The following is a 23,786-nucleotide window of genomic DNA, read 5'->3' on the forward strand; positions in this document are numbered from 1 at the left end:
TTTGGTTGGCCGGCAAAAGTTGGATTTGCCGACTAAATTTTTGGTCGCTAATTATTTAATTACCGCGACTAATTTATTTTGTCGCTAAAACACTTTGGTCGCGAAAAGTCGCCTTTTGCCGACCAAATTTCTTAGTCGCTAATTAACACATTTCGCGACCAAAAAGTTTGGTCGCCAATTGTGACATTCCGCGACCAAAAAATTTTGGTCAGCAATCGTGACATTCCGTGACCAAAAAGTTTGGTCGCCAATTGTGACATTCCACGACCAAAAAAGGTTTTGGTCGCCATTTGTTACATTTCGCGACCAATACTTTTGGTCGGCAAAAGTGAGTTTCCACGACCAATAGCTGTTTTGGTCGGCAATAGATGTATTTTTTGCGACCAAAACTCTTGGTCGGCAATTGTCATTTTTTGCGAAAAAAAATTATTTATTTGTCACGACTAATAAATTGGTCGCCAAAGCAGGAAAACAATACATCTGTAATTCCTAATAATTCATTCAATCCATAATAAACCTATAACTTTAAAGCATCATTCAAATTAACTGAATCATTAACATTCAATCACAATACATAATTCATTAACATTCGACACAATACAACTATTCTAAGTTTTCATTCACAAGTCACATCCATCTAGCATAACAATTTGAAACATAACTATTTGTTATCCATGCACAGCTATCAACAAATAAAACTACTAATATTTGCTATCAACAAGTAAGGTGCTTAGCAGCTGCTTTAGCATCCTTTATGTTCCTAATGCACTCCACTGCCTCCTGATTTGTCATTACCTGATACCAAAAGTCCAGTCTGTTCAGAGCATACATCACAGGGAAAAAGAGAAATATACAAAAAAAAAAAAGGTGCCAATAGAAACCAAACACGGAATGGGACCCAAAACTCTGTGTTCCTAGCATGACTGATATGATACAGGTCAATTACAGCACCAAATTTCACAAGCTGCAATAGCTAGAAAATGTTTAATATCAGTTGAATCAGCACAGACAGTGAACTGATATGTACCAATGATAACAAATGATTTAGTAAGAGAATTTTAAAATTTGTAGACAAAGTAGAAATGTATATATATATATATAATCACAATCTACAATATAAACAGAGTAATTAACACCAAATGACCCATAATACAGTGATGACGATAGTTTTTACCTTATCCGCTAGTTGAAAGCTCATGATTGCATGATAAGGGCAGCTAGTGTTTGTCAATAAACATTGCCTAAACTTGGATTCAGGTATTTGATGGCATAGATCACTGTAGGTAAGTCTGGAACTGGAAGATATTTAAAAACTAAATCAGAACCAGCATGGTTTATGCTAAAACCAAACAATGTATGCAAAGACATAAAAGTAACACCTACTACTTTGCATATTGGAAGGTTCCAAGTCCTGCCAAATTTAAATAGTATCTCAGTGATGTAGACACCCCATTTTTGACCGACCTTAAGACTCAGACGTCATCGATTGAGCGCTTGGTGATGTTGCATATCGTGCTCATTCAGAGGTTTCAGAGTCTCGGCTGCGAGCCTCGCCTCCGGACTTTCGGACTCTTTTATGCTTTGCCTCGGTTTGTGAACTAGGCTCTGTTTTCTCTTCCCGAAGGGAGGGAGAGGTCTTGTAGATCATCTCTCAGTGGCCATAGGCTACGTTTCGTGGTCGTAGGCCATTTTGCCCGTTTGGAGTCCGGTTTTCGATTTTTCGGAGCTGTTGGCCGTGTGCCTCGGTTCGGAACCGCTTAACCACCTCCATTTGCTTCGGGTTTTGGCATGCATCTTATTTTCTCCCTTTTGAGGGACACTGTGGCCCGAGAGACCAACTTCGTGGTCAAACACCACTTCCGGTGCCTAACAGTCAGTTTTAGGGGCCTCGGGCTGCGCGTTTCGGCCCCCGAACCTTCATTTTGCATCGGTTTGGGCTCATTTTTGGTGGAAACCTTATTTCACTCCTAAGGAGGTCGTAGAAGGGTGGGAGGCCAGTAATTGTTCTGACAACCAGTTTTATTCCTCCATCGCCCTCCGTCGCCCGTTTTTCTCACTTGAAAGCCAATGTTGACCACCCTAAGGCCACTTTTTCCAGCCCTAAACCACATATTTGTGTTGTACGCACCTGGGAAGCCACCAATATCACGTGGCCGGCCAGTAATTGTGTGTGACCCTTTTGAACCCCTCCTAAAAGTGGCATTTTCTCTCTCCTGGTTCATTCTCTCTAGTTTTTGACCACATGGTTGTGTTGTGCACACATGAGAGGCCCTCTTTTTGGCATGGCCGGCCATTAACCTTCATTGACCCTTTTGACCCTTGGCCGACCGGGTACCTAAACCCTAGGAAACCGGCCGGCCATAATCCTCTCTCCAGGTACTTTACAAAAATGCCCTCTGTTTCCCCCCAGATTTTGTATCCGGGGGGCGCCAACTTTTGGGGGGAAATTTGAATTCCATTCCCCCCCTTTTTTCCCTCCTCTTTTTCCTATATATCCAAGCCCTCCAGCTCCCATTGGAGGGTTTAGAAATTTTTTTTTTAAGCCTCCTACATTTAATTTCTCTCTCTATATATTCCAAGCATCAAAACCCTTTTGTTTTTTTTTTTTTTTGGCCCCTTTCTACACCACCACATAGCACCACCTCCCCACCATCCTTTCCAACACTTGGAGCTGGTTTTCCAGAGGCAAGGAGCACCTTTTCTCAAGCCAAGAGTTGTTGAAGGATTGGTCTTCAAGGGTAAGTCTTCTATCCCTCTCTTTGGCCCTATTTTTGCTCAATATATTAGCTCCTCTTGCTTGCATATTTGGGCTCCGACCCTAACTGAAAATAGCATTATTTTGAGCTCTTTTTCATGTTTGTTTAAGGGCCTCTCCCTTTTTGAGGCTTCCTTTTTACACTTGCTTCTTTACCTCTCTTGTATGCCTCTTTCTTGCATAGTATTTTAGGCTCATTTTTAAATTGTTTCGAGCTTGGTTATAAACTAAAAAGTGGCTTATTTTGAGCCCTTATTCAACATTTTTGAAGGGCTCTTCACTATTTGAGGCTTCCTTTTGTCACTTGCCTCTTTATCCCTCTTTTGGCCTTATTTTTGCATGTTTTGTTAGCCCCTTGTGCTTGTATTTTTGGGCTCTGACCCAAACTGAAAATAGTCATATTTTGACCCTCGCTTCATGTTTGATCAAGGGTCTTTTGCTGTTTGAGGCTCCCTTTTTACACTTTGTGTTTAAACCTTCTTTTAGGCCTATTTCTTGCATAGTATTTTAAGCTTACTTGTACACTGTTTTGGGCTAGGCCATAAACTGTAAAATACCTTGTTTTGAGCCCCTCTTCAAATTTGTTGAAGGGCTCTTCATTTTTTGGGTCCAGCATCTGCTACTTGCTTCTTTATCTCTCTTTTGGGGCCATTTTTGCATGTTAACTTAGCCCTATTTGTGTTCACTTTTTGGCCTTGCTTAAAACTGGAAATATGCATGTTTTGGGACTTCCTTGATTCTGTATTTATGCTTCATATTCAAATAATGCATGCTTTGTATAGCTATAAGTCATTCCATGCGCCTAGTTTCGAGTTTTGGGTCTCATTTCATGCATCGGGTGCCATGTTTCCATGTTTCGGGGCTGTTTTGCATCATATTTTGGTATTGAAATTTTCATGTTTGCATATCATGTTTCATACCGTGCCATGCTTTGTTAGAGTGGCATTTGTGCCTTAGGTTCGGTCCTCGATTTGCGTGCACGTGTGCACGCATCTCGAGTGTCTCATTTTCATCTAATGGCCATTGATGTGAGTGCGGCTGAGGTCCACTCATGTTGGTGTAAGTCCATCATGCATTGTGTATGCCATTTCAATTCATAGCATTGCGTATGCTAGGTTGTATGTTAGAGCATCGTGTATGCCATGTTACATCGCGCATTGTGTATGCCATTTCATAGCATTGCGTGTGCTAGGTTGCATGTTAGAATTGCATTCATGCATGTCATGCATATTGCATTGTGTTTGGGATAGGTGTTAGCCCGAGCTCGGGAAACGAGGGACGTTTCGTACTCCGAGTGACGGAACGTGTCTCAATTCCCAGTCACCAACACTCCGGATTATCCATGATGGAGTCTCGGTCTTGTTGTGTTTATGTGTGCATTCATTTCATATTAAGTCGTGCAATTCGACTCCTCGGCCATCATGCATCGAGATGCGTGATTGGTGGCACGAGGATCGAGGACTACACTCCCTAAAGAGTAGTCAAGCACATATATGTGAAAATACTTTGCCATGCCCCTTTCTTGCTCTCTGTTACAGTAAATCAAGAGTCAGCAGCCTTCCAGAGCTTAGCGCGCATCCCGAGAACAATTGCAAACAGAGGCAAACCGGGGCATCGCAGTGGATTTTCGCGCAAGGCGACTCAAGCATGCATCATCCATCATTCGGAACAGAGTCGAGGCAGTCCCTAGCTTGCATGCTAGTTTACCGCTTTCCTAGTTAATTTGTTAATTAATTAGGGTTTTGTAATATTTAAGTATTTATTCGGGACTGTGTTATTTATCCATTTGGGACTGTATTATTCTTTCGGACCCTCCGCGCGAGGGCAATATTGTAATAAGTGTGCGTGTGTGTGATGTATGTCTTCCAACCCCACGTCTTTCTCCCTTTTATTTACCCGCTTATGATGGTTAGATTAGGGCATGTTTCAATTAGCATACAGCATGATAGCATGTTTGAATTCATTCATCTGTCTTGCATGCACTGGGCTCGGCACATCATACTAACTGCATCGGATTTTCAATTCCAAGTTGAATACGTGTTAGCTGTAGCATTTCATATGCCATGTTTAGAATAGCCGAGCCTGCTATAGTTGCATTTTTGCATGTGTTGCATTAGACATTTCTGTATAGTTAGGATCATGCATGGATTTCTAACCTAGCTTCTGTTTTGGCTTGGAGTACTCAGTAAGTTTTACGCTTTAGCATCCTTGCATGCGTGTGAGTGAATGCCATGATAGCATGCTTACCATGAGGCTATGTGCTTATGTGATATAAACTACCTGAATGCCTGTGGGTAAAGGTTGGGTTATTTGAATTGGAACAATTCATTAATTGTGAGTTTTAAGCCCACTAGATAGTGGCAAAATCATGTTTTCTAAGCCCACCTGAGGGTGGCAAATCCACGTCTTAGCTACTTGCGGGTAGCACCATCAAACCATTTTCAAACAAACAAACATGAAATGTTTTGTTCCAATTCAGGCGATCCAGTTTATACTTGTATGCTGTGCACATCACATAGTAATCTAGGCTAATAATCGGAATAAGAACACATAATGTTTTCAAAAATAGATATCATGGTTAGTAGAGGCCGATCTTTGATCTGGCGAGTGGGGGAGCTCACAAAGTGACCTTCCCCAATCGTACCCAAGTTCCCAAGCCGAGGCAACTTTGGTGATGACGGACACGTGGCCTTAGGCAACGAGTCAGGGTTTCCTAAATTTCCCAAAATAAAATATTTAGGTGGCGACTCTGTATCTGGCAAAGCAGTCCATGTTTGGCACTTCTTTCAAAATCTGTTTTTTTCAAAACGATTTGCCGGATTTGGACTCTTTGGTTTAGATTTAGAACCGTGACAAATTAAGAGTCCGAACTGTAGTGAGCCCAATATCGAACGGAACGGGGGACTCGTCCTCCCGGGGCGTTCGGGGACGTCCACAGTTTCTGGCGACTCTGCTGGGGAGTTAGAGAACTTGACTCAAACTCATGATATCTGGTTTTGACAACACTTATGTGTTTTTTTGCATTGTATTTGCATTGGTGCGCCTAGGAAACCGTGTTTTCCATCTGCTATTCCTGAACGGTTTGCCGGAGGCTTGTCTTGTCAAGACATGACCATAAGGCTGACCGGTTGTGGGCTCTGCCAGTATAGGAATACAAACCCCGGTTTTACCGGGGCACCCTTTTAACCATTCGACCTAGTGCATATTCGGAATCCATAGTGACCATTCAAAGCTAGGACAGGTTGCTTACCCGATAGGTTGTTTGAAACCGCTGCGTGCGTAGTGAAACCCTAGCTCCTAACAAAATAGAACAGGGAAAACCCTACCCCAACATAGGGGTGTTTTGGCTCTCACTTATCTGCTATGTGCTTTTAGAGTGCATTTCTACAGGGAAATGCATGTATCAGTTTATGAGTTTGGGGCATCAGGCCTACGGGCATCAGTCAGTGTTTGAGAATCGGTTATCTGCGGGTATCAGATTCAGTCTTTGAGGACAGTGATTCAGGGATAATGATCAGTGTTGGAGGACAATGTGTATTCAGCTTATCGACCGTGTGTTGTTATGCCCAGCCGTGTGTTGTGTATTTACTTTAAGCTGTTATGCTGTCCGTTTATCTATTTATTTATTTCCTTATTGCTTTATTTACCTTTTTACTATGGCAGTTTTAGCACAATTGCTTCCGACCCAGTAGATATTCCCCAAGCACTTTGGACAAGAGGTCGCCGGCTCAATCGATCCGAGGATCTGGTTGACGGACAGCCAGTGTTTCATTCTCTACCCCCAGTTGTCAGAAGAAGGCCAAGAAGACGCAGTGTGTCTGAGCAGAGGTTACCAGAACAGTGGTCTACCCTAGCAGTGAATAGTCAGGCTGAGGTTTTAGTTTCTGCCATAGAAATACACATACCAGTCAGTCAGCAAGATCAGCAGAATACTGCCAAGATGGAAGAAATGATGCGCCAGCTCCAAGAGAGCATGAAACAAATGCAGGAGGATGCTGCCCGCTAAGCAGAGTTCTCTAAACAGCAGGCCACAGTCATGGCTCAGCAGGCCGAGCTAATCACTAGACTGCAACAGCAAAATGCAGCATCTGCCTCACATCAAGTTCCTCCTCCACCAGGGGTACCGTTACCCGAGCAGGCACCTATTGTCCAGAATGCCCTGCCAAACACCCAGAACACCTTACCCAATGTCCAGAACATCCAAGAGGACACAGACCTTCCAACGAGGCTAGCTCCGCCCCCGCTTCCGCCTCAACTGTCCAAGACCCATACACCCAACCACCCAAACTCTCCCTTCGAGTTCGAAATAGACCATACAGCTCTGAAACTGAGCAAGCTCGAGACGCTTTTCGAGAAATCACAAGGAGTAAGGCTATTCCGGATATCAAGGACGTATATACCGATGTGGCCGTAATGTTGCCAGATAGATTCAAGATGCCGCAGATTGATCGTTTCGACGGATCTGGGGATCCCATAGTCCACGTCTGGTTATTCTCAGATATACTGCGGCCAATGGGCCTAACTCGACCACAAAAGCTTTTGCTGTTCGGCCGAACCCTGTCGGGTGTGGCCGCTATCTGGTACGCGAAGTTGGAAGATGAGGTAAAAAGAAGTTGGGATGAAATGGCCGAGGCCTTTGTCGCACAGTACTCGTACAATACCCAGATCGAGATTACAACTCGTGATCTCGAAACAACGAGGCAGGAGCCCAAAGAGACTTTCTCAGATTTCGTAACTCGGAGGAGGGCGAAGGCATCGATGATGACTTTGAGGCCCACTGATAAGGACCAAATCAGGATGATTGTGCGTAACCTCCAACCAAAATTGATGCAGAAGATGATTGTACTCCCCTTCCCCACCTTTTCGGATCTACATGAGATGGGGGTACAAATCGAGGATGCGATGAAGCAAGGTCTGATTGACCAGGACAGGGAGCAACCCCGGAGAACATTTAACCGTAACAATAACGTAGGCCCGAGTGGCGCTGCAACCGCAAGAGCTTCGGAGGTCAGCATGGTCGCCACCATTCCCCCTCTCCTTCCAAGGCCCATGGCAGCCACACCCTTCTCCAGTGCATCCGGAAGTAATACCCAAACCACTAAATACCAGCCCAGAGGCCAAAGAACCTTCACCCCACTGTACATGCCTTTGTCTAAGGCTCTGGGGGTCTTAATCAGAAAGGGGCATCTAAAACCCCTGGAGCCGAGGCCATTACCAAATCCACTTCCACCCTCTCACAACCCAGCCAAGTACTGTGCATATCACCAGCAGCACGGTCATGATACTGACCAATGTTTCAGGCTGTGTCACGAGATTCAAGACCTCGTTGACAAAAATGTGATTCTACCTCCAGAGAAACCTAACGTCACAACCAATCCACTCCCTACACACAACCAAGCTCCACCTCCCAAAAGAGTCAATCTTATCCAGACTGGGGTCGTGTCTTACAATCCTAGCATCTATATTACTCCTACCCATCTACCTAAGCCGGAGATGCTCCTTCCCGACTGCACTGACTTCTTGTGCATATTGGACATCTCTACAACCCAACTTGAGCCAGTGGTGGCGACTGTGAAAGACAGCACAATAGAGGTTGCAGAGGAGGATAGAATGGTTGAGACAGGGTTTGAGCAGTCTGGAAACTTTGCTGGGGAAACCTACGACCCAAGTGAGTACATCCTGTCAGTGGGCCAATCTGAGCTAAGTGTAGGGCTGCCAGAAAAAGCAGAACTATGCGTGATTTAGGGGGACAGATTTGAACAAGGAACGGACAATTTGACGGCTGTAAAAGAGGGCCTTGCCAACCTCCAGTTCTTCAGTGACCAAGAATCAGGGGATGCAGCAGTCAATTGTTTTGAATATGAGGAGTCGGCAGAAGTTACGGGATGGTTAGATGATCAACCAGACATTGTATAATTTCAACCAGAACAAGGCCAAGCAGGGGCGAGAGTACCAGTGATGGCCGGAAGGGCCGAAAGTCAGAGTACATTGCCGAAGAACGCCGGTACAAAGAATTTCGCTCAGGACAGAAGCATTGTGAATGTAGGGAAAGTTGAACAACAAACTGCACTGATGCAGGTTGAACAACAGGGTTCTGAGAGAACCGGGAAAGCCAAAATCCATGAGGGGATCGGAAGTGCTGTGGGCACAAGAACAGAGGATGCTGTGAGCATGTAGGCTGAAAGTGCTGTGAGTACAAATATGCCCGAGCCAGACTGGTGCCTTTTGAATGCCAACAGAATGTGGTGGGAAGACGATGACTTATGTCTTGCCTACACAGACGAAGACTGGGGAAGCAATCAACCAGACGACACCTGGTACCTCGATGAGGTTGATCACATGACAAGAAGCGGGCAGCACTTCAAGCCCCCGCACCTAGACCAACCTGAGGCATCTGGAAAGGACAAAGAAGCCGAGAGACAGAAAGAGAAGCAGATCGAAGAGGAAGCTGTACTGAAACAGCTGAAGAAGATACAAGCAGACATCTCCATCTGGGGACTGCTTATGGCGTCGTGAGTACACAGACAGGCTGCCTTATCTGCCACGGACAAGGCCAAACTCTCTATAGATACTACACCAGAACAGCAGGTTTGGCTGGTTTTTCCGGGAGGAGGTTCCTCGGCATTAACCTTTTCAGACAAAGAACTACTACCTGAGGGCACAAATCACAACAAACCCCTCTATGTTTCTGTGGAATGTAGAGACAAGTGGATACCGGTGGTACTTGTTGATACCGGGTCTGCCATCAATGTCTGCCCAGCCAGAATAGCGTATGCAATCAGGTTGAAGCCCGCGAACTTCGTGCCGACTGCTCAGGTGATCAGAGCATATGATAATACTAGCAGGGAAGTGATGGGGACTGTCAAAATTCAGACCCAGGTTGGTCTCGGACAACACAACATTGAATTCCATGTCTTGGACGTTCCCGCAACCTTTAATCTACTCTTGGGGCGGCCGTGGTTGCACCAAGTAAAGTCAGTCTCTTCCACTTTACATCAGATGTTGAAGTACCCTCACGGGAAGGGGGTGGCTATTGTCTTCGGGAATTCATCAATCCATCCGCCGCCGGAAGTGTCCACACCAGCCTTGGAAATCGAGCATGGCACTGAGGATGTGTTCTTATCAGGGTTCACTTTGGCTGAGGCTCGAGTGGTGCAGAATATTATGGCTGTGAATGAGGGGGTGTATGTCAGTGCTCAATCCGTCTACCTCATGAACAAGTTACAACACATCCCCGGGATGGGATTAGGAAGGAGCGGCCGGAAGGGCGTCGCAGCATTGGCCGAAGTGCCACACAACCCTCATACCTTTGGCTTGGGTTATATGCCCACCAAAGAGGACTGGGTAAGGAAGGGTAAGGAAATGGCCGGAAGAGCCAGAGCAAAGCAGGTTGGGAAGCCTTTCGAATTAATGCATAGGCCCATTCGGGGTACCCTGAACGGACGCTTCGTCAGGGAGGGGGAGGTCTTTCCGTTTTGCGGCTTCCCAGAGCCGTGGCTAAACGCGGAGAAGAAGCGCGCGCCAGGTTTCGAGATCTTCTTCGACCTGTAACTACCCGGGACGATATTGCTGAAGAGCAGACAGACTTATCAGTTGAGATTGGGCAGTGTAAGGCAGTGGATTCCGAAGGCGCTGAAATTGAAATGGGGGTAGCGCTGGCAAGTCTACTCTCAGATCCTTCGATCGACCATAAGTGCTTGGGGGATAACTTCTCGGTTTCCGTGATTGGGGATGAAACGGTTGCGGGCCTACCAGCAACTATTTTGGATGCATCTATCGCACCCTCTCTCACTTGGCAGTACGAGGAGGGGTTTTTGTCCAGCAACGCTGGGTCAGGTAGTGAGCCGAAATCTGATTCCACCGAATCTTGTGAGTCAGAATTAGGTTCCAGCTCGACTGAGTCTGAGTCTGGTAATCCTGGGGATGATAACCCGGATGCCAAAGTTTTGTCCAGGTCGTCTTTTTCTTTCTCGTTTGAGTCTGTTGTAACCGAGAATTCGGACGATTTGGATGTGCTTAATGAGAATCAAGTAACTGTGGTTTCTGAGTACTTTTCTGTGCCCTTAATTTATTGCATAAACTCAGACTTTCAAAATTTTGATGAAAACGACGAGGAAGAAATTCCTCCGGTTTTGCAACGTTTAATTGAGCAGGAGCAAGAGAGATTTGTCAAACCCTTAACGGATGAAATCATTACCATGAATATTGGTACTGAGGAGGACCCGCGGCTGGTCCAGATCGGGTCCACTTTGTCTTCGGAGGAACGCGAGCGCTTAGTCGCCTTATTAAAAGATTTCAAAGATGTTTTCGCGTGGTCCTACGAAGACATGCCTGGGATCGATCCTGAGATTGTACAGCACCGGATCCCCCTTAACCCCGAGGCCCGACCTGTCAAACAGAAACTCAGAAGGATCCGCCCAAACTGGGCTCTCAAGATTAAAGAAGAGGTCACCAAGCAAATCGATGCAGGCTTCCTGCTGGTGTCCGAATACCCAACTTGGTTGGCCAACATCGTTCCAGTGCCGAATAAGGATGACAGGATTTGGGTGTGCGTGGCTTTCAGGGATTTAAACAGAGCTAGTCCGAAGGACGACTTTCCCTTGCCGCATATTGATGAGTTGGTGGATTTCACAGTAGGGCATGCTTTGCTCTCATTCATGGATGGCTTCTCAGGGTATAATCAGATAGTAATGGCACCTGAAGATTAGGAAAAGACTGCATTCACCACCCCGTGGGGGACATACTGCTACAGAGTAATGCCGTTTGGGTTGAAGAATGCCGGAGCTACTTATCAATGGGCCGCGACCACAATATTGCACGACATGATCCACAAAGAGGTTGAGGTGTACGTGGATGACATGATTGTCAAGTCCAAAGAAAGAGAAGGCCACTACACCGCCTTACAGAAGTTCTTCCAAAGGATCAGGGAATTCTGGTTGCGGCTGAATCCTCAGAAATGTACATTCGGTGTTACAATGGGAAAAATACTGGGGTTTCTGATTACACAAAGAGGTATCGAAATCTACCCGTCCAAAATCAAGGCCATCCTAGAAATGCCCCCACCAAGGACTGAAAAGGAGGTGCGAGGCTTTCTGGGTAAAGTGCAATTCGTAAGACGGTTTATCTCGAAATTAACCTTGACCTGTGAACCACTTTTTGGCCTCCTGAAGAAAGGAAAGAAATTCCAATGGGACGGCCGATGCCAAGCTTCTTTTGAACAGATCAAGGAATATTTACAGAACCCGCCCGTGTTGTCACCGCCAAAGCTGGGGAAACCGTTGATATTATACCTTTCAGTGACTGAGACCACAATGCGTTGTATGCTCGCGCAAGAATCCGAGGACAAGGTGGAGAGGGCTATCTACTATCTGAGCAAGAAGATGCTAGAGTATGAGACTCGCTACACACCATTAGAGAAGGCTTGCTTAGCTTTGGTATGGGCTACTAGGAAGCTGCGGCACTACCTGTTAGCTCACTCCGTAATGTTGGTTTCACGACTCGATCCCATCAAATATCTTTTCGAGAAACCGACACTTACGGGTAGGCTAGCTCGTTGGTTGCTGTTGCTCTCCGAATTCGACCTGAAATATGTGACACGCAAGTCAGTCAAGGGAAGAGCAGTGGCAGAGTTCTTAGCCCATCATCCAGTGAAAGGAGGTGAAGCAGTTGAATACTTATTCCCAGATGAAGCCATTTTGCACATCGACGACGAGTATTGGACGATGTACTTTGACGGAGCGTCAAATCAGTACGGGTATGGGATAGGAGTGTTGCTGATAGCACCCGACAATTCCCGTATCCCTCTAGCCTTCAAACTCCGGTTCAAAGTCCCGAACAACGAAGCAGAATATGAGGCATGCGTTGCCGGTCTAGAAACGGCCCTGGAACTAGGAGCAAGACGGTTGGACGTCATCGGGGATTCAAACCTTGTTGTGTCTCAGGCAAAAGGAGACTGGAAGGTCAAAGAAGAAAAAATGATGATGAATCACCAGACCTTGGACTTGTTAATTCCTCGGTTTGAAAAGCTAAACTTTGCTCATCTTCCAAGAGAGAACAACAGATTCGCAGATTCTTTAGCAACTCTATCTTCCATGATAGACATCCCGTTTGGAATCCGGATGCGTCCAATTATCATTGACCAGAAATTTGCACCTGCCTACGAGTCGATTGCTGCTATAGATGAGGTTCAGGATGAAAACCCCTGGTATTACGACATTTGGAACTTCTTGGAGAAGGAAGCATATCCGCCAGGGGTAAATGCCAAGGATAAAAGGGCAATCAGAAGAGTGGCCATTCAGTTCATCATTTGTGGGGGTAAGCTGTATAAGAGAGGTCATCTGGGAATGCATAAGTTGTGTGTCGAAGCCGAGGAATCGAAGCGCTTGATGGAGGCCGTCCACGGAGGAGAATGCGGTGCACACATGAACAGAGTAATGTTAGCATAGAAGGTCCTCAGACAGGGTTACTATTGGTCCACCATGGAGGAGGATTGTGTTAGTTTTGTTCGGCGATGCCACAAATGTCAGATACATGCAAATCGCATGAATATCCCGCCGTCGAAGCTGTACAACATGACTTCGCCATGGCCGTTTTCAGTTTGGGGAATTGACGTGATCGGGGCTGTCACTCCGAAGGGGTCGAATGGGCATGAGTTCATCCTGGTCGCGATAGATTATTTCACAAAGTGGGTTGAGGCCCAGTCTTATGCGGTGTTGAAGGCATCGCATGTTGCGAAGTTTATCAGAAATAACATCATCTGTCGCTATGGGGTCCCGAACGAGGTCATTTCAGATAATGGTTCTCACTTCAAGAAGGAAGTGATTAGCTTGTTGGAAAAATACAACGTGGCTTTTCATAAGTCATCCACATACCGGCCGCAAACCAACGGAGCGGTCGAGGCCGCCAATAAGAATATCAAACACATACTGCAAAAGATGGTGGAAACCTACCGGGATTGGCCAGATAAGCTGCCCTTTACTCTGTGGGGCTACCGGACGTCAATCAGAACTTCTACCGGAGCGACTCCGTATTCATTGGTTTATGGGATGGAGGCCGTTCTACCTATTGAGATTGAGGTTCCGTCATTGCGAGTATTGGCTGAGTGTCAAATAGCCGAAGTAGATTGGCAGCAGAGCAGGTTTGAGGAACTCATGCTTTTTGATGAGAGGAGACTGAAAGCACTGTACCATGTTCAAGGTTATCAGCGCAGAATTGCCCGAGCTTTCAACAAAAAAGTTAAGTCCAGGAATCTAAAGGAAGGAGATTTGGTGCTCAAGGACAATCGAGCTCCCATCCACGACCCAAGGGGCAAGTTCAGACCTAATTGGACTGGTCCCTATATCATCAAAGCTATTTGGTCAGGTGGAGCTGTGGTTCTGATGGACCTAGATGGCCTGGAATTTTCCCAACCGATCAACATGGACAAGTTGAAGAAATATTACCCCTGAGAGGCTCGCTAGGCCGAAAACCCGAAAGGGCGACCTAGGCAAAAGTTAGAGCGTAAAAGGAGAGTGAAAATACTCGAGTGAACCTAAGCCTGAACTACGTAAGGCTTGATTCCCATCTTCGGGATACGTAGGAAACTTCATCCTGAAGTTCAACCATAAACTTTTCCCCGATCAACTTTGTCCATTTTGACCATCTCAGTCATCTTTATCCATCAGCATTTATCGCAATCTCCGGTGCAGTGCTATTCAGACTAGGGGCAACTTTCCGTTGCCACACGGTGTCGCGGTACTATTCAGACTAGGGGCAACTTTTCAGTTGCTAGGATTCGGGGTTGTGCATCTCAGTGACAGATCTTAGGCGTGTCCAGTTCTGATCCATATCGAAAATGGTTTTGAAAAGTTTTAATAAAAGTTGACTTTGTTCAAATTAATCTCTTTACAACTAAGACCATTTTTGGACCAAAGCGGAAAATTTTCAGTACCACAACCTTCAATTTCATTGATTTCAAAACAGAGTTCTCCTGCTCTTACATACAATCGAAGTTGCTTTTTATTACATTCATAAAGAAAACTTGAAAGTACTAATAAAGCAATAAATCCGGGGCATAGTCAAGTCAAGTATCCCTGCGCCCCCTCCCAGAGCTAGTCGAAGCCTCTGATGCCAAGCTGGGCCCGACCTGTGCCTCCACATTAAGCCAGTCCCAACACTTGTCAGACAAAGTGCAACTGAAAGTGGGAGCAGGGGCCAGGAGCTCTCTAGTCCTCCATGCTGTGGCATATCGGACAAGCTGTGCACCTCGGACCGGGAAAGCAGCCGGGTACTCAATCCCCTCTGGCGGGCAAATCTGATCATGACCGAACTGGCGCAGGAACCAGAACGGAAAGTAGAACACACAGTGGGTCAGACCAATCAACTGGATCCCGATCAGCCGGGACATGCTATAGCTCATTGCCGGGAGATTAAGCCAAGGACAACGCCAAGCAATGCGACCTGCAGACAAATTGCACATCCAGTCAAACCACCACCTTTCATCAGGGGCATCGACTAGGCGCTGTCGAAAGAAATAGCCTCGAGCTGAGTAGGCTGGGCAAGAGTCCACGACCTGCAATTTGTCCATCAACCATACCTGGGGAGGGATGAAAAATGAGAGAATAAAGAATAGAGAGATGTACGGTGAGAGAAAAGTGAGAAAAGGGTTTTTGTGAGAAAAACCGAGCCTGAGGGCCGAGTGATGTGAGAAAATACATATGTAAGATTGGGTGGGAAACATTACTTGCAGTAGCAGTGGACTCCCAGCAAATCTAGTCATCTCCTGGCAATAGATAGCATCCAATCCCATCAGTGTCTCGGCCAAGGTCATGGCGATGCAGCTCTTTCCTTCTTTTAAGCCTTGAGCAACTTCAATCAAACGAATGCTAAATCTGCCAAAGCCCGGGGAAAGCAGAAAGTGAGACAGCAGGCAAAAGCAAAGGGCGTGTTGCCGAAAACCTTGCCAATAATGGTTGCTGCGGTCACCAGCGTCAGAAAAGTGATGAATCAAACCGAGGATATCCAGTTCCCCATTACAGATCAGAGACCGAACGTCATGCGCGGTGAGTCCACACATCCGCCCTAAAGCTTGGGCGTGGCCAAAGCGGAACTGGGGCAAGATCTCTTCATGACATTCAGATTCCATCAAAACTTGAAAATGTTCAAAAGTTGGACATACCTCTTGCCCGCCAAAGCTAAAGACATGCGTCACCGGGTTCCAAAACCTCGCCGCGGCATGGAGGAAAGGAAGGTGCAGCGGAGTGCGACTCAGTGCGAACAGTGCATTCAAGCCGAAACCCCGGAAGTTCAACTTTTTCGAACCATCTAGAGAAGCGATCCAAGTTGTGAGATTTTCAACGAGAAACGCCTCTATTTTTGTGCAAAACTAAGATGAATTGAATGAACCACGGAGCTAAGGCTTTTAAAGAGGAAAAGACACTATTCGGGGGACAAGTGTCAAAAATTTGACGGTTGCTGAGCTGAGTGGCCGGCCGGCCACCTTTTCTGGCAGGCCGACCATTTCTTTTTTTTAAAAAAAAAAACCTGGCCGATGGCCTCTCCTTTGCAATAAATCTGGTCGGCTAGCTCCCAAAAGTAGCAGGCCATACCCTAATGTGCGTCTTTAGCCCTGTTTTATCCTCCAAGAGAAAGTTTCAAGCATTTCCATGCAACGGGTGTGTCTAAGGCCTCTATTTCCCTCTGTTTCGGATGCGTTCCGTTGCCCAGATCGTCCGAAGTACACTTTGTTTTGTTAAGTTTTGTTTATCGAGTTGTTGTTTTGTTTATCGAGTTGTCGTTTTTCTTACCGAGTTGTTTGTCGAGCTGTCGTGTTTCGTGTTTTTGAGTTGTTACTCTTTGTTTAAGCAATTTTTGTTTGAGTCTTGTTTATTGAGTTGTCAACACTATTGTGTTTTGCTTATCGAGTTGTAAACTTGCTAAGGTTTTGTTATATCTTAGAAAGTTAAGTTGTTGCGTCGGTTCACTACCTGACTGGGCAAAATGCACAATGCACATTTCCATTCAATCTCATTATAGTGCAAAATGATGCGATATGATGCTAAGAGTTTAAAATACAACACTTTTTTCAAAGGCTATTTCATTCCATCATGCCTCGCTTGTTACAACATTTTACAGACTAAGGCACAAGTTTTACAAAGAATAAAACTGCCCAATAATGTACAATGTGCTACAACTACTAGCAAAAGATAAATAAAACAGGAAACAGCCGCATCTGTGCTCTCAAGAGCAGGAATAAGAGGCCCTCTTCGCCCTCTTCTGCGGAATAGACTCTCCACCACCATCGCCATCATCATCATCTGAATCGGAGTCGTCATCCTCAGGATCCCCCTCAGCCTCGCCTCCACTCCCGGAACCCAGACCGGAGCCGTCCTCTCTGTCAGCAGATGTCTCCGACTGACGATCTGCAGCCTTCTCCTCCTCATCCTCACCGAGCTCCTCCTCTACAATGTGTGCTCTGCGTCTACGAGACGACCCCCCTGCAGCTCCTTGAAAAGGCCTGGATGGCCCAGCTCCTCGAAAAGGCCCAGACGGCCTAGCTCCTCGAAAAGGCCTGGATGGCCCAGCTCCTCGAAAAAGCCCAGATGGCCCAGCTCCTCGAAAAGGCCCAGATGGTCCACCTCCTCGAGAAGGCCCAGGTGGCCCGGCCTGCGGCTGAGCATATACCGGGGGCATCTGAGAATGAAAAGTTCAATTTAAATACATCAGTCCAAATATGTACATCAGATGCAGATACAAGAAAACTACATGAAGTGGGTACATGTAAACACAGTGTATAAGTGAGGTGTGTGTCAGATGTGCTCTACACAAGTAGCCTATCAATGCAGTAGAAATCAGCATATCATCAGAAGTATGATAAACGCCAGAAAACTAAAGGGTACCTGGAAGCCCATGATGGACAACTGCGCCTCCCTCCGCAGGACCATCCCCTCAAGTGAGGCTACCATCTCGAGCACCTGATCCATGTACTCAACAGGGGGCTGCAGATGCAAAGGCAAGGGTATCAGTAAAGGAATGAACGTCCAAGTATCTGAGTAATGAATCAAAGCCGTAAAACATACCGGTGGTGAGTCGAGGTCTCTAACATATCGATGACCGAGCATCGGAGGCTCTATCGGGATCGGAATTAGAGAGGTAGTCCCATATTGCCACCCCATCAACTCGGTTGCCATGTCCGGCCATCCAGGATGAGAATAAGTCGGAGGAATTGGGGGAACCAATCCACCCCCACCTTTAGATGTACCAGCCCTACTGGTGGAAGGGGCGTCTGCAGCCCGAGCCCGGGCCTGGCTCGAAGATGGCATGCCAGCAGGCCTCATCGTCGGAGTACGAACTCCCGTCAATGGAGGCATCAGGTATATGTGACGGTAAGTAGCGTAATCCCCCTCCTCAAGGTGTAGCAAAGCATCAGTACCCAGCATAGCACTAACAACATCCCGGGAAGAGAGCCTATCAGCAATCCGCATATCGACTGGGGGTGCTGAGGGAGGGTCCTGAGAAGTGTACCCGCAGACCTGACGCAAGAAGCGATCCCGTAAAAACCAGGCCCTACCAACTGGCCCTTCGAACAGGATCCTGTACCGGGAGACACCCCACCCTCCGACAAACTGGAATCGGAGATCTTCACCTAAAGACGCCCAGGGCTGCCATGTAATCTACGGATAACAGACGCATAAACCAAGCAGAAATCAAAAATGTACAGGACAAATCAAAAATGAAAACAGAAAGAACTGAGAGTTCTGAAATACCTCCGTCGACCGCACCGTGTCGAAGTACTGCCGCAGATAAAGGAGCGACTCCCGAGGTCTTGGCCGGTGCTGGCCTTCAAATACAAGTGAGTACGGGGTCATGAGAGGTCCCTCTACCACCAACTCCAGGGCCAATGTCGGGAAATACACATAGACCCACAACTGTGGAAAACAAAGCAGAATACGAAGTGCTGAGGGCAAAGCGCACGATACAGAGTATAAAGTGCGCCGTGTGTGCAATGTGCAGGTAATGAGGAGCAGAAATGTAAATCAAGAGGGCAGAAAGTACCTCCCAAGCTCTCCAATAGCCGCCAAGTAAGTCCCCCCGTCCGCGGGAGGTCGCGCTCATGTAGCAATAAAGGGTAGCCAAGCCGGCGCCACCCCAGTCATACCGTCTGACCTGTGACAGGTCCACAAAAGCACTCAACAGATAAAGCCCAACAGTGTTCCCCCTGTCGGCAAACAAAGTGGTCCCAAAGAGGAACATCAGAAAGCCGCGGGCATACTGTGCTGCCTCCTCAGGAGTCCCAGGCTCCATCTCCACCCGTCGGAAATGGGAAGAGAACCAGGTGTATCGGACTCTCCCCGAAGGTCTATCAACAGGCGGGCGAACCCCCAGCAAATATATCCAAGCAGCCTCCCACTGGCCCATGTCCTCGTCGTAAGGGATGGGCCAACCTTCCACATCAAGGCCAGTCAGTACGACAAAGTCAAACAGGGTCATAGTCAAGTCCCCCGTGGCAGAAAAATGGAAGGAGTTGGTGGTGTCCCACCATCTCTCCACCAAGGTGGCCATCAACGTCCTCCTGGCAGGACAACGGGATAGCCCAGTACAGAAGGGCCCAAACCCCGCCAAGTCAACCAAATCCCGAACAGCCTCCAGGAGCTCGGCGTACCAATCTCTTGCCGCGGTAGAGCCATATCCCCGCACAGTGCGAGAAGTCACCTGCATTCAGAATGAATACATGTTTCAGCATAAAATGAATAAGCTGTGTGCAAATAAAATGAATAGGCTGCGTGCAAAGTAAAGTAAGTGAGCCGCGTGTTCAGAATTAGTGTGTGCTGCGTGTTCACCTTCAATTTGGGCTGTGTGTTCAGAAAATCAGTGTTTTGGGCTGCGTGTTCAACTCTCAATCAGTGTGTGTTGTGTGTTCACCTTCAATTTGGGCTGTGTGTTCAGAAAATCAGTGTTTTGGGTTGTGTGTTCAGAAAATCAGTGTTTTGGGCTGCGTGTTCAACTCTCAATCAGTGTGTGCTGTGTGTTCACCTTCAAATTGGGCTGTGTGTTCAGAAAATTAGTGTTTTGGGCTGCGTGTTCAACTCTCAAGTGTTTTGGGCTGCGTGTTCAACTCTCAATCAGTGTGTACTGCGTGTTCACCTTCAATTTGGGCTGTGTGTTCAGAAAATTAGTGTTTTGGGCTGCGTGTTCAACTCTCAATCAGTGTGTGTTGCGTGTTCACCTTCAATTTGGGCTGTGTGTTCAGAAAATCAGTGTTTTGGGCTGCGTGTTCAACTCTCAATCAGTGTGTGCTGCGTGTTCACCTTCAATTCGGACTGTGTGTTCAGAAAATCAGTGTTTGGGCTGCGTGTTCAACTCACAATCAGTGTTTTGGCCACGTGTTCAACTCTCAATCAGTGTGTGCTGCGTGTTCACCTTCAATTTGGGCTGTGTGTTCAGAAAATTAGTGTTTTGGGCTGCGTGTTCAACTCTCAATCAGTGTGTGCTGCGTGTTCACCTTCAGTTCGGACTATGTATTCAGAAAATCAGTGTGTGGGCTGCGTGTTCAACCCTCAACCGATGTGTGCCATGTGTTCACAATCAATTTATGGGCTGAGTGTTCAGGAATTCAAGTGATTGAACCGTGTGTTCAGAGTGCAAACAGAATGCTTGAAAAATACATAATATGTTACAGAAAAGGTAAAAACAAAGTAAATACCTCTCGTGCCTCATAGGGGAGGTGATACTCTGGCTCCTGCAGAAGGAGATCTCCGGGTGCTCGCTCGTCGAAATCGGTGAAGTGATAGAAAACAGCTCGCGGAAGAATATGTGTCGGTGGGTCGTACCTCTCGGGTATGAAGGGTCGAACCCTCGAAGGCAGAGCCATGATATCGGGATCACCTCCGGCATCGGGAGGACCTCCACCGTGGGGGGAAATGACCAGCCATTTCAGAAAATCTGCAAAAAAGGCAAAAATAAGCAAAAATGAGCCAAAAATGGAAAAAGTCAACAAAAGTCAACTCTCGGGAAATGAAAAAGTCAACAAAAGTCAACTCCCGAGAAAATCTTCCAAATATTGAGACAAACTCACCTCAAGTGGCGAAAATGAGAAAAGAAGCCCCGAAATCAAAATTTAATCGGTTCAAAGTGCTTAAAACTGAAAGATTTCGCGAAAACAACTTGCGTGGGGCTTTGGAAAACACGTGTAGAGCACAGATCTGAGAGAGAAGATGGTTTGGGAAGGTAGAGGAGATGTTTTCGGTGCTGCACTTGTGAGCACAAAGTGTTTGGATGAGTGGATTTAAAGAAAAGAGGGTGAAAGTACAAAATTGCCCCGAATTCGGCAAAGTGGCCAGCCGGCCACTTTTTCTGGCAGGCCGGCCATTCCCTTTTCAAAAACTGGCCGGTGGCCTCCCTCTCCCAATAAAGATGGCCGGTGGTGTTCCCCACATGCCCCCCAAGGTCCCTGCAAATTTTAGGGAGGATTGGAGTCCCCGGGACCTGAAAAAGTACAAGAGAAGTGCACTTTCTGTCGCGAAATCGCTCCGCCGGAACCTCAGCTTCAACTTCCGATGCGTGTCTCATCATTACTCATCGAAAGTGAGATATATCCTTTTGAACATGTTGTAACCTCTCCGGGAGGTGAACTGGAGGCCGCGATCGAGTCGCCCTCGCCGAAACGCGCATTTCCTTGCTTGTTGTTTTGTGACAAACATATATCCTGGTTTACGCTTGTTCTGCGTTATCATGCACGTGACTTGCATTCTCATGCACATACTTGCATTGTTATGGACGTCTCTTTGATATCATCGAGCCTCCGTGCTTAAACTCGCGTCGTCACACGCGTTCCTTCCTGCATTGCGATGCACTTTTCCATCGGCACCGCGATTGTCTGCATTCGATATCACATTGAACCTATGTTGTTATATCTGTTGTGCTTGTTGAGTTTCTTTCTTTTGCAGGCACGATATTGTATGTATGGTTCATTTGAAGCTGGTGCGACCAGACGAATCGCGAAGGTATCGTATCTTCTCCGTGTGAGACGCAACGAGAATTGAATAATTCTCTGCATTCCTAACTGCATGAAATATAGTTGTTGCTTTGCATTCTTGCTTGAAACTGTTGCATCTACTTGCGAATACTTGCTTCATTACAGCTTGCCGGATTTGCATGATCATCAAGTCACATCTGGCCTTGTGTATACCGTTTTGCATTTTGCCCCCTGCCTGCGGGTACGCTTGTGAGCACATCTCTGTTTATCTCACCTATTTGTCTAAGTCTTCGGCCTTGTCAAAAATGGGTCGTCTCTGGGCTTTGACATTCACTCCCGTCACTTATGACTTTTGAGTTCTGTCAAAGAGGGGCAACTGTAGACACCCCATTTTTGACCAACCTTAAGACTCAGACGTCACCGATTGAGCGCTTGGTGATGTTTCATATCGTGCTCGTTCAGAGGTTTCAGAGTCTCGGCTGCGAGCCTCGCCTCCGGACTTCCGGACTCTTTCATGCTTTGCTTCGGTTTGCGAACCAGGCTCTGTTTTCTCTTCCCGAAGGGAGGGAGAGGTCTCGTAGATCATCTCTCAGTGCCCGTAGGCTACGTTTCGTGGTCGTAGGCCATTTTGCCCGTTTGGAGTCCGGTTTTCAGTTTTTCGGAGCCGTTGGTCGTGTGCCTCAGTTCGGAACCGCTTAACCACCTTTGTTTGCTCCGGTTTTTGGCATGCATCTTATTTTCTCCCTTTTGAGGGACACTGTAGCTCGAGAGACCAACTTCGTTGTCGAACACCACTTCCGGTGCCTAACAGTCAGTTTTCGGGGCCTCGGGCTGCGCGTTTCAGCCCCCAAACCTTCATTTTGCATCGGTTTGGGCTCATTTTTGGTGGAAACCTTATTTTCACTGCTAAGGAGGTCGCAAAAGGGTGGGAGGCTAGTAATTGCTCTGACAACCAGTTTTATTCCTCCATCGCCCTCCGTCGCCCGTTTTTCTCACTTGAAAGCCAATGTTGACCACCCTAAGGCCACTTTTTCCAGCCCTAAACCACATATTTGTGTCGTACACACCTGGGAGGCCACCAATATCACAAGGCCGGCCAGTAATTGTGTGTGACCCTTTTGAACCCCTTCTAAAAGTGGCCTTTTCTCTCTCCTGGTTTATTCTCTCCAGTTTTTGACCACATGGTTGTGTTGTGCACACATGAGAGGCCCTCTTTTTGGCATGGCCGGCCATTAACCTTCATTGACCCTTTTGACCCTTGGCCGACCGGCCATGGGGAAGGCCGACCGGGCACCTAAACCCTAGGAAATCGGCCGGCCATGATCCTCTCTCCAGGTACTTTACAAAAATGCCCTCTGTTTCCCCCAAGATTTTGTATCCGGGGGGGCTAACTTTTGGGGGGAAATTTGAATTCCATTCCCCCCCTTTTTCCCTCCCTCTTTTGTCTATATATCCAGGCCCTCCAGCTCCCATTGGAGGGGTTAGAAAAATTTTTTGTTTAAGCTTCCTACATTTAATTTCTCTCTCTCTCTATATTCCAAGCATCAAAACCCTTTTGTTTTTTTTTTTGGCCCCTTTCTACACCACCACATAGCACCACCTCCCCACCATCCTTTCCAACACTTGGAGCTGGTTTTCCAGAGGCAAGGAGCACCTTTTCTCAAGCCAAGAGTTGTTGAAGTATTGGTCTTCAAGGGTAAGTCTTCTATCCCTCTCTTTGGCCCTATTTTTGCTCAATAAATTAGCTCCTCTTGCTTGCATATTTGGGCTCCAACCCTAACTGAAAATAGCATTATTTTGAGCTCCTTTTCATGTTTTTTTAAGGACCTCTCCCTGTTTGAGGCTTCCTTTTTACACTTGCTTCTTTACCTCTCTTGTATGCCTCTTTCTTGCATAGTATTTTAGGCTCATTTGTAAATTGTTTTGAGCTTGGTTATAAACTGAAAAGTGGCTTATTTTGAGCCCTTATTAAACATTGTTGAAGGGCTCTTCACTGTTTGAGGCTTCCTTTTGTCACTTGCCTCTTTATCCCTCTTTTGGCTTTATTTTTTCATGTTTTGTTAGCCCCTTGTGCTTGTA

General features: G+C 46.7%; 1 protein-coding gene across 1 annotated transcript in view; it reads right to left on the bottom strand.

Annotated features, from left to right (window-relative positions):
• Positions 1-536: 536 nt before the first annotated feature.
• Positions 537-23,786, bottom strand: part of LOC145821046 (F-box protein SKIP31-like) — a 34,533-nt gene continuing 11,283 nt past the window's right edge. Inside the window, exons 9-10 of the mRNA XM_082917654.1 lie at positions 1,175-1,295; positions 537-795 (exon numbers count right to left, since the gene is read on the bottom strand). The gene's annotated coding sequence lies outside the window, so the exon portion shown is untranslated. The remainder of the gene's footprint in view (positions 796-1,174; positions 1,296-23,786) is intronic.

The sequence above is a fragment of the Camellia sinensis genome, chromosome 3, assembly GCF_055761805.1.
Source record: "Camellia sinensis isolate YWXY chromosome 3, ASM5576180v1, whole genome shotgun sequence".
NCBI lineage: Eukaryota > Viridiplantae > Streptophyta > Magnoliopsida > Ericales > Theaceae > Camellia > Camellia sinensis.